Source organism: Bufo bufo, chromosome 7 (assembly GCF_905171765.1).
Source record: "Bufo bufo chromosome 7, aBufBuf1.1, whole genome shotgun sequence".
Lineage (NCBI taxonomy): Eukaryota > Metazoa > Chordata > Amphibia > Anura > Bufonidae > Bufo > Bufo bufo.
Window position 1 is genome coordinate 110,582,981 of NC_053395.1, and position 12,158 is coordinate 110,595,138.

The 12,158-nt window shown below is 43.1% G+C and overlaps 1 protein-coding gene across 4 annotated transcripts in view; it reads right to left on the minus strand.

Moving 5' to 3' along the window:
* The window catches only part of LOC121009055 (glucose-1-phosphate thymidylyltransferase-like), a 631,424-nt gene extending 621,157 nt beyond the window's left edge, over positions 1–10,267 (minus strand). For all 4 annotated transcript variants that reach the window (XM_040441983.1, XM_040441982.1, XM_040441981.1 and 1 more), the window contains exon 1: positions 10,184–10,267. The gene's annotated coding sequence lies outside the window, so the exon portion shown is untranslated. The remainder of the gene's footprint in view (positions 1–10,183) is intronic.
* Between the last annotated feature and the right edge of the window lie 1,891 nt (positions 10,268–12,158).

Consider the following 12,158-nt stretch of genomic DNA (forward strand, 5'->3'; position numbering starts at 1 on the left):
ATCTAACAAAACACAGCGCTACTGCTCATCAGTTTCCTACATTGGAACAACTCTGTGTACTACAGGTGACGCATTTAGCTCTGCTACTCTGAAAACAAACCTCCGTCACATTTGAAGGCTTGTGCATTTGATCTTTGTCAGCGTCAAACATGGGCAAGGCTTACTTGTATGTGGTTGTCCAGGGGGAGGGGGTGAGGTGGCTTTGAGGTCCGTAGTGGGTCAGGCCTCTGGTGTTTACACACGCTGCCTGCAGCCACAGAGGGAGGGGGGCGGGCACTACAGTGGATAAGGGATATGCTGCAGTGGTGAGGATCGCGCATGCTCGATCCCTCACAGGAGCCTGCCGCAGCCAGATACAGGGAGAGAGGGGGCGGGCACACAAGGCTCTGACGTTTCGTGTACAGAGCCGGGCCCCTCCCTAGTGCAGGGAAAAGCCTGTACACGAGACGTCACCACCAGAGCCTTGTGGATGACGTCACTAGTCATGTGACCCACATCGGCCCTGCAGAATACAGGTACTATAGAAATAAAATGTAAATTACAAAAGGATTATTAGATAGGTTATAAGTCACATGGGGGTATATATATATAACTCGGACAACCCCTTTAACCCCTTAGGAACCGGGCTCATTTTCACCTTAAAGGGCTTCTGTCAGCCCACTAAACCTTTTTTTTTGCGATTTATGCCTATATAATCAAATTAATCATTTTGGTCCTGTAGATTTTGTTTAAAACATGCTTTTAAAATATGCAAATTACCTTGCTACCAGCAAGTAGGGCGGCTACTTGCTGGTAGCAGCCGCATCCTCCGATCCTAAAGACGCCCCCTCCGCATTGTGATTGACAGGGCCAGGGAACGGAATCGTTCTCTGCTGGCCCTGCCTGTTAGCATTCAAAATCTGGCGCCTGCGCTCGGCCGCTCCATCCTCAATGCGCCAGCGCCGATGACGTCACATCTACACCCGGCGCAGGCGCATTGAGGATGGAGCGGCCGCCTCTCAGTGCGCCTGCGCCGATTGAAGACAGGTACGGCCGCGGCGCAGGCGCCAGATTTTGAATGCTAACAGGCAAGGCCAGCAGAGAACGATTCCGTTCCCTGGCCCTGTCAATCACAATGCGGAGGGGGCGTCTTTAGGATCGAAGGATGCGGCTGCTACCAGCAAGTAGCCGCCCTACTTGCTGGTAGCAAGGTAATTTGCATATTTTAAAAGCATGTTTTAAACAAAATCGACAGGACCAAAATGATTAATTTGATTATGTAGGTATAAATCGCAGTGTGGGGATTATAAGTAAGCAAAAAAAAAGGTTTAGTGGGGTGACAGAAGCCCTTTAAGGAACAGGCCATTTTTTGCAAATCTGACCAGTATCACTTTATGTGGTGATAACTTTAAAACGCTTTGACTTATCCAGGCCATTTACCAGTACTTCATGACACTGGTAAAATGGAGTCAAAATAATTATTTTTTATTTATAAAAAAAATACCAAATTTGCTAATTTTTAAGTTTCAATTTCTCTACTTCTATAATACATAGTAATATCTCCAAAAATAGTTATTACTTTACATTCCCTATATATCTACTTCATGTTTGGATCATTTTGGGAATGATATTTTATTTTTTGGGGACGTTAGAAGTTTAGAAGCAAATCTTGAAATTTTTCTGAAATTTTCAAAAACCCAATTTTTAGGGACCAGTTCAGGTCTGAAGTCACTTTGTGAGGCTTACATAATAGAAACCACCCAAAAATGACACCATTCTAGAAACTACACCCCTCAAGGTATTCAAAACTGATTTTACAAACGTCGTTAACCCTTTAGGTGTTCCACAAGAATTAATGGCAAATGGAGATAACATTTCTGAATTTAGATTTTTTGGCAAATTTTTCATTTTAATCCATTTTTTCCAGTAACAAAGCAAGGGTTAACAGCCAAACAAAACTCAATATTTATTGCCCCGATTCTGTAGTGTGCAGAAACACCCCATATGTGGCCGTAAACTACTGTACGGGCACACGGTAGGGCGTAGAGGGAAAGGTGCGCCATGTGGTTTTTGCAAGGCAGATTTTGCTGGACTGGTTTATTTACACCATGTCCCATTTGAAGCCCCCCTGATGCACCCCTAGAGTAGAAACTCCATAAAAGTGACCCCATTTTAGAAACTACGGGATAAGGTGGCAGTTTTGTTGGGACTATTTTTAGCGTACATATGATTTTTGGTTTATCTATATTAAATTTTTTTATTTTATTTTTTTGATGGTGTTCATCTGAGGGGTTAGGTCATGGGGAATTTTTATAGAGCAGATTCTTACAGACGCGGCGATACCTAATATGTCTACTTTTTATTTATTTATGTTTTACACTATATTATCTTTTTATAAACAAAAAAAATAATATTTAGTATCTCCATAGTTTAAGAGTCATTTTTTTTTGTTTGTTTTAAAGGGCTTCTGTCAGCCCACTAAACCGTTTTTTTTTTTTTTTGCTTAATAATAACCCCTACACTGCGATTTATCCATACATAAGTAAAATAATAATTTTGGTTCAGTAGAATTTGCTAAAACCCTATTTTTATAATATGTAAATTACCTTGCTACCAGCAAGTAGGGCGGCTACTTGCTGGTAGCAGCCGCATCCTCCGATGGTAATGACGCCCCCTCTGCTTGTTGATTGACAGGGCCAGCGGACGGGATCTTTCTCCGCTGGCCCTGCCTGTTTTCATTCAATATCTGGCGCCTGCGCCGCGGCCGTATGACGTCACATTACACCCGGCGCAGGCGCATTGAGGATGAAGCGGCCGATTGAAGATAGGTACGGCTGCGGCGCAGGCGCCAGATGTTGAATGAAAACAGGCAGGGCCAGCGGAGAAAGATCCCGTCCGCTGGCCCTTTCAATCAACAAGCAGAGGGGGCGTCATTACCATCGGAGGATGCGGCTGCTACCAGCAAGTAGCCGCCCTACTTGCTGGTAGCAAGGTAATTTACATATTATAAAAATAGGGTTTTAGCAAATTCTACTGAACCAAAATTATTATTTTACTTATGTATGGATAAATCGCAGTGTAGGGGTTATTATTAAGCAAAAAAAAAACGGTTTAGTGGGCTGACAGAAGGCCTTTAAGCCGATTATTTTAGGTAGGGGCTCATTTTTTGCGTGATGAGAGGACGGTTTTATTGGAACTATTTTGGCGGGCATATGACTTTTTGATCGCTTGCTATTCCAATTTTTGTGATGTAAGGTGACAAAAAAATACCTTTTTTATTAAATTTTTTTGACCGTGTTCAGGTCATGGGGTATTTTTATAGAGCAGATTCTTATGGACGTGGCGATACCTAATATGTCTACTTTTTTTATTTATTTTAGTTTTACTAACTAATATTTTAGAAAAAAAAAATTTGCTTTAGTGTCTCAAGTCTGAGAACCATAGTTTTTTTTTATCCGATTGTCAGTGGCTAAATTGAGGAAGGGGAATATAAATTTTGTACTCCATGGAAGTGTGGTAGTTCCTGAAGCAACCAATAATACAGAAGCCCGGATGATCAGGGCACGTGTCACACTGAGTAGTGGTGTCCTTCCGTATCCCCCTCCTGTGACACACTCTGCACCTTTTTTGGGTCCGTCCCTTTTTTCCAGTATGGGGGACCACACCTGGAAAGTGTTGGCCAGGGATGATCCGGGCCCCTCCAGTTCCCGAGGTACTCCGGCCTGCTCTTTCCCGGTCAGAAAAGATCAGGGCCTTGAGGACTGCCTCATAGAATTGGAGGAATGTCCTTGTGTTGCCAGCGCTCCATGACAGCACAAAAGAGTTGTACAAGGCAACCTGTACCAAGTAGACCACAACTTCTTTGTACCATGCCCAGGTTTTGCGCATGGCATTATATGGCTTGAGGACTTGATCAGAGAGATCAACTCCTCCCATATACCGATTGTAGTCAATGATCCAATCGGGCTTGAGGACCGTTGCCGTGGTACCTCGCACAGGGACAGGGGTGATGCGTTACCGTGAAATGTGGACAGTACAAGGACATCCCTCTTGTCCTTATATCTGACCAGAAACAGGTTTCCACTGGTAAGGGCACGGGTCTCACCCCTGGGGATAGGTACCTGGAGGGGGTGGGTAGGGAGGCCACGTTGATTTTTCCGCATGGTCCCACAAGCGGACGTGGATCTTGCGGCGAGGGACTGGAACAAGGGGATACTAGTATAAAAGTTATCCACATACAGGTGGTAACCCTTATCTAGCAGTGGGTGCATAAGGTCCCACACAAGTTTCCCACTAACACCCAGGGTGGGGGAACATTCTGGTGGTTGAATACGGGAATCTCGCCCCTCGTACACACGAAACTTGTAAGTGTACCCTGAGGTACTCTCACAAAGTTTGTACAGCTTCACGCCATACCTCGCCCGCTTAGAGGGAACATACTGGCGAAAAAGGAGTCTCCCCTTGAAAGCAATAAGAGACTCATCAACCGCGACCTCCTTTCCAGGTACATAGGCCTGCACAAATTTGGCCCCAAAGTGATCGATGACCGGCCTGATTTTGTACAGGCGGTCATAGGCAGGATCACCTTGGGGGGGACATGCTGCATTATCTGCATAATGCAGACATTTCCGGATGGCCTCAAACTGTGAGCGTGTCATGGCCGTACTGTAGAGTGGGGTCTTGTAGAGGACGTCCCCACTCCAGTAATGCCTGACACTACGTTTCTTGACTAGGCCCATATGCAACACGAGGCCCCAAAACGTCCTCATCTCGGCTGCACTGACCGGAGTCCAGCCACCGGGCCTAGCCAAAAATGAGCCTGGGTGTTGAGCAATAAACTGTTGGGCATACAGGTTCGTCTGCTCCACCATTAGATTTACAAAGTGGTCACTGAAAAAAAGACTAAAGTAGTCGTATTCAGTGAAGCCCACTGTGGTAATCTGGATTCCTGGTTGGCCTACAAAATCAGGAATCACGGGCTCAAAACGCTCTGGGGTATACCATACAAGTTCACCGGCAGGGGGCTCCGGTGGACTTAACTGGTGGGCCGGAAAACTAGTACGAGCCCCAGAGCTGCTCATACTAGTGTGTGCCACAGGGTCCCTAGCATGGTGGTCCCCTTGCTCCGCCTGGCGGCATCTCCGCCGCCTTGGGGGCTCATCATCATTGCTAGATGATGAGGAGGACGCGGATGACAAAAGGAAAGTGGGGTCATCCTCATCCTCACTGGGGCTCTCGGACTCTGAGGCAAGCTGGGCGTATGCCTCCTCATCCAGCGGGCCAAAGGGGAGTGTGTGTCCGTGCGTGTTAAACTTTATTTTGTGTGCGTGTGTGTGGGGGCACGGGTGTTCACGAACTTACCCTAAACCTAACAGACAAAAAAAAAAAGACAAAAAATTTGGAAAAAATTAAATTAAAATTAAAACTCGCTGATCAACCGTCCGAAGTTGATCAGCGGTAGGGTTTGCAATGCGCTAACAGTGGCCGGACGCTAAGAGTGCCGGCCACAGTCAGCGTACGCAGAGAAAAAAAAAAAGACTGCTTGCGCCCCAAAAAAAGTCGTAGGGGGCAGGGGGGCAAGCTGTGATGTGGACCCCAGTCACCCAATTTAGGGTGATGCAACCAAAACAGTTTTTTTTTTTTTCTCACTAACTTTCCCTGAATATCCCTGCCTAACCTAACCTTTCCCTAAATACCTTGGTGGTGCTGGGGCACAGATGGGGTGCTGGCTGATGATCCCTGAACAGATGGGGGTGATGGCTCTGGAGATGGCCCGGACTGAAAAGGAGGAGGAGAGGAGCGCTGCTGTAATTTGAAATGCCCGCCCGCCCAGCCGACCATTGAGAGGCGATCCTGAGAGGTGATGTCACCATCACCTTTTAGGATCGCAGGATGGTGATTGGTGGTGTATTATCACACCACCGATCACCATCCTGTTCCGGGTTATCAGGTCCCCAGAGACCCGAATAACCCGGAAACGCAGAAAACCGCAGGTCTGAATTGACCTGCGGTTTGCTGCGATCGCCGATATAGGGGGGGGGGGGGTCACAGGACCCCCTGGCGCATTGTCCCAGGGTGCCTGCTCAATGATTTGAGCAGGAACCCAGTTCCGATCACCGCCCGCTGGGCGGCGGTGATCGGAACTACACATGACGTACCGGTACGTCATGTGTCCTTAACCCCTTAAGGACTCAGCCCTATTTCACCTTAAGGACTTGGCCATTTTTTGCAAATCTGACCAGTGTCACTTTAAGTGCTGATAACTTTAAAACGCTTTGACTTATCCAGGCCATTCTGAGATTGTTTTTTCGTCACATATTGTACTTCTTGACACTGGTAAAATGAAGTAAAAAAAAAAAACATTTTTATTTAAAAAATTGCAAATTTCCAAGTTTCAATTTCTTTACTTTTATAATACATAGTAATCCCTCCAAAAATAGTTATTACTTTACATTCCCCATATGTCTACTTCATGTTTGGATCATTTTGGGAATTATATTTTATTTTTTGGGGATGTTACAAGGCTTAGAAGTAAATCTTGAAATTTTTTTAGAAATTTTCAAAAACCCAATTTTTAGGGACCAGTTCAGGTCTGAAGTCACTTTGCGAGGCTTACATAATAGAAACCACCCAAAAATGACCCCATTCTAAAAACTACACCCCTCAAGGTATTCAAAACTGATTTTACAAACGTCGTTAACCCTTTAGGTGTTCCACAAGAATTATTGGAAAATAGAGATACAATTTAAAAATGTCACTTTTTTGGCAGATTTTCTATTTTAATAATTTTTTTCCAGTTACAAAGCAAGGGTTAACAGCCAAACCAAACTCAATATTTATGGCCCTGATTCTGTAGTTTACAGAAACACCCCATATGTGGTCGTAAACCGCTGTACCGGCACACGGCAGGGCGCAGAAGGAAAGGAATGCCATACGGTTTTTGGAAGGCAGATTTTGCTGGACTGTTTTTTTGGACACCATGTCCCATTTGAAGCCCCCCCTGATGCACCCCTAGAGTAGAAACTCCATAAAAGTGACCCCATCTAAGAAACTACACCCCTCAAGGTATTCAAAACAGATTTACAAACGTCGTTAACCCTTTAGGTGTTCCACAAGAGTTATTGGCAAATGGAGATGAAATTTCAGAATTTAAATTTTTGGGCAAATTTTCCATTTTAATCCATTTTTCCCAGTAACAAAGCAAGGGTTAACAACCAAACAAAACTCATTATTTATGGCCCTGATTCTGTAGTTTACAGAAACACCCTATATGTGGTCGTAAACCGCTGTACGGGCACACGGTAGGGCGCAGAAGGAAAGGGATGCCATACGGTTTTGGAAGGCAGATTTTGCTGGACTGTTTTTTTTGACACCATGTCCCATTTGAAGCCCCCCTGATGCACCCCTAGAGTAGAAACTCCAAAAAAGTGACCCCATTTTAGAAACTACGGGATAGGGTGGCAGTTTTGTTGGTACTAGTTTAGGGTACATATGATTTTTGGTTGCTCTATATTACACTTTTTGTGAGGCAAGGTAACAAGAAATAGCTGTTTTGGCACAGTTTTTATTTTTTTGGTATTTACAACATTCATCTGACAGGTTAGATCATGTGATATTTTTATAGACCAGGTTGTCACGGATGCGGCGATACCTAATATGTATACTTTTTTTTATTTATGTAAGTTTTACACAATGATTTCTTGTTTGAAACAAAAAAAATCATGTTTTAGTGTTTCCATAGTCTGAGAGCCATAATTTTTTCAGTTTTTGAGTAATTACCTTGGGTAGGGTATGATTTTTGCGGGATGAGATGACGGTTTTATTGGCACTATTTTGGGGTGCGTGTGACTTTTTGATCGCTTGCTATTACACTTTTTGTGATGTAAGGTGACAAAAAATTGTTTATTTAGCACAGTTTTTATTTTTATTTTTTTACGGTGTTCACCTGAAGGGTTAGGTAATGTGATATTTTTATAGAGCAAGTTATTACAGACGCTGCGATACCTAATATGTATACTTTTTTTATTTATGTAAGTTTTACACAATGATTTCATTTTTGAAGCAAAAGAAAATCATGTTTTAGTGTTTCCATAGTCTGAGAGCCATAATTTGCTATTACACTTTTTGTGATGTAAGGTGACAAAAAATGGTTTATTTAGCACAGTTTTTATTTTTTATTTTGTACGGTGTTTATCTGAGGGGTTAGGTCGTGTGATATGTTTATAGAGCCGGTCGATACGGATTCGGCGATACCCAATATGTATCCTTTTTTTATTATTTATGTAAGTTTTACACGATAATATCATTTTTAAAACAAAAAAAATGTTTTAGGGTCTCCATATTCTGAGTCATAGTTTTGTTTTTTTTTGGGGCGATTTTCTCAGGTAGGGGCTAATTTTTTGCGGGATGAGGTGACTGTTAGATTGGTACTATTTTGGTGGGCAATCGCCTTTTTGATCGCTTGCTGTTGTACTTTTTGTGATGTAAGGTGACAAAAAAATGGTTTATTTAGCACAGTTTTTTTTTTTTTTTATAGACCAGGTTGTCACGAACGCGGCGATACCTAATATGTATACTTTTTTTTTCTCCCTATTTTTTTTTGACTTTATTTGGGGAAAATTACGTTTTTGTTTATTTTTACTTTAAAGTAAAAAAAATTTGGGGGAAAACTTTATTTTTTCATTATTTTTTTTTACTTTATTTTTTGTCCCACTTTGGGACTTCAACTTTTGGGGGTCTAATCCCTTTTACAATGCATTCCAATAATTCTGTATTGGAATGCATTGGCTGTATGTGTAATACACTGTGTATTACTCATACAGCTTTCGGCCTTTGAGATCCAGGGGGCTGGATCTCACAGGCTCTTCACCGGAAGGCAGCGCAATGCCTTCCTTAGAAATCGCGCTGCCTTCCATGCCATCAGGTCCCCCCTACAGCCGCATGGGGACCCGATGGCACCGCCGCTCGCTGGATAAGGTAAAAGCCGCAAACCGCAGGTCTGAATTTTGCAGCGATCCCCGACACATGTTCCCCGGCGTTGTGACAGGATGCCCGCTGAATGATTTCAGCGGACATCCTGTTGCGATTAATCCCTGTCTCGCCGCAATCGCGATTTAAACTTAGGACGTACCGGTACGCCTTGAGTCCTTAAGGGGTTAAGTACCGGGACAACATGCCGTACCGGTACGTCATGTGTCCCAAACATGTTAAAGAGTCACCAATTTTTATATTTTTTTTACTTATTTTTTATCTTTTTGTAGCCAGTGTTTGAGGCTACAACACAAAAAAAAAAAATTTTATTCAATATTACCATGTTCCACACATTTATTTAATATGTGGACTGCTCATTTCTTATGTTGGCCTACTACCTGCTGGCCAACATAAGAATTTCAGCTGTAATACGCTGGCTCTCTTCAGTATTAATTGCCAGCATCGGCATTGGTCGCTAGGAAATGCCGGTAATGACCTGTTTAGTTGCTGTGATCACGACATCTAAAGGCTTAAAGTTTTTTTCTTAAAAATAATTTTTTTAATTAAAAAATTTAAATCAACCCCCCCTTTCCCCCCCCCAAAAAATAAAATAAAATAAATGGGTATTGTCATATGGAGTTTCGCAAATAAACTGTAAATAAACTGTAAAACTTTTTGTCCAATTTCACCCCATTTAGAATTTTTTTTTCCTGCTTCCCACTACACCACATGCAATAATAAATGGTCGCAGACTCGCACTGAAAAGTACACCTAGTCCCACAAAAAACAAGCCCTCATACGGCTATGCGAACAGAAAAATAAAAATGTTATGGCTCTGGGAAGGAAGGGAGCGCAAAGTTAAAACGCAAAAAAAAAACTTTGTGGTAGAAAGGGTCAAGGACAGAATAACCGTAACCAGGGCACAACAAGGGCCAGTGTCCCAGATCCCCCTGACTTGGTCTACAGCAGCAGAACATACCTCATACTGTGAGTTTATGCAGGCTATGGCTTTTTGAGCCATTTGCTGGTCTCTGGCTATTGGATGTTTGGACCAGTTACTGTCGTCTGAAGAGAATTATCACAGATATATATATATATATCTCCTCGGTGTATCTGTACGGCTGCCCGTGGGGACCGCGAATTCTCCAGGCCACACGGGAGGCTCAAGCCCTAACTGTACTGCTGAACCGGGGACCGTAGTCACTGAGCACCTTTATAAACATAGGAGAATCACCTGATTACGTTTCGGCGCTTGTCAAACAGTAGAGGCCATCTCCCAGTGATTAGAATGACGTAACTCCCGGTATGTGTGATGTCAGCGGAAGAGGCGGATCCTCACGATAGCAGCAGACATACGTTTCAGTGCTGGTTGGTGGAGAGAGGAGGCGTGTGCAGCCTGGCCTGTGGATGGGAACAAATGATTTCTTTTTCTTACTTGGGGCCCTTTTGGCAGATGTTTAGGAGTGATGTTATTTACGTAGGATTGTGTGTTGAAGGGGGTAAAAGGCAGCAGGTTTTTTCTTACATGGGACTTATGTTGGCATGGCTGAAGGGAAGGGAGTGAGGTTTGAGTTGGCGGTGCTGAAAGCAGGTTATTGATTTTTTTATACATGGCACTGCACTGTGTAATGGAGGGGCAGAGGGAGTAATTATTTTATCTTTGTATTGCAGTCCCTACATTATATGGGGTACAGTACAGTGTATGCAGGGTCAGTGTATATAGTTATATGGGGTACAGCACAGTGTATACAGGGTCAGTGTATATAGTTATATGGGGTACAGCACAGTGTATACAGGGTCAGTGTATATAGTTATATGGGGTACAGCACAGTGTATACAGGGTCAGTGTATATAGTCATATGGGGTACAGCACAGTGTATGCCAGGTCAGTGTATATAGTTATATGGGGTACAGCACAGTCTATACAGGGTCAGTGTATATAGTTATATGGGGTACAGTACAGTGTATGCAGGGTCAGTGTATATAGTTATATGGGGTACAGTACAGTGTATGCAGGGTCAGTGTATATAGTTATATGGGGTACAGCACAGTGTATGCCAGGTCAGTGTATATAGTCATATGGGGTACAGCACAGTGTATACAGGGTCAGTGTATATAGTTAAATGGGGTACAGCACAGTGTATACAGGGTCAGTGTATATAGTTATATGGGGTACAGCACGGTGTATACAGGGTTAGTGTATATAGTCATATGGGGTACAGCACAGTGTATACAGGGTCAGTGTATATAGTTATATGGGGTACAGCACGGTGTATACAGGGTTAGTGTATATAGTCATATGGGGTACAGCACAGTGTATACAGGGTCAGTGTATATAGTCATATGGGGTACAGCACAGTGTATACAGGGTCAGTGTATATAGTTAAATGGGGTACAGCACAGTGTATACAGGGTCAGTGTATATAGTTATATGGGGTACAGCACAGTGTATACAGGGTCAGTGTATATAGTTATATGGGGTACAGCACAGTGTATACAGGGTCAGTGTATATAGTTATATGGGGTACAGCACAGTGTATACAGGGTCAGTGTATATAGTTATATGGGGTACAGCACAGTGTATACAGGGTCAGTGTATATAGTTATATGGGGTACAGCACAGTGTATACAGGGTCAGTGTATATAGTTATATGGGGTACAGCACAGTGTATACAGGGTCAGTGTATACAGTTATATGGGGTACAGCACAGTATATGCAGCGTCAGTGTATACAGTTATATGGAGTACAGCACAGTGTATGCAGGGTCAGTGTATATAGTTATATGGGGTACAGCACAGTGTATACAGGGTCAGTGTATATAGTTATATGGGGTACAGGGTCAGTGTATATAGTTATATGGGGTACAGCACAGTGTATACAGGGTCAGTGTATATAGTTATATGGGGTACAGCACAGTGTATACAGGGTCAGTGTATATAGTTATATGGGGTACAGCACAGTGTATACAGGGTCAGTGTATATAGTTATATGGGGTACAGCACAGTGTATACAGGGTCAGTGTATACAGTTATATGATGTACAGCACAGTGTATACAGGGTCAGTGTATATAGTTATATGGGGTACAGCACAGTGTATACAGGGTCAGTGTATATAGTTATACAGGGAGTGCAGAATTATTAGGCAAGTTGTATGTTTGAGGATTAATTTTATTATTGAACAACAACCATGTTCTCAATGAACCCAAAA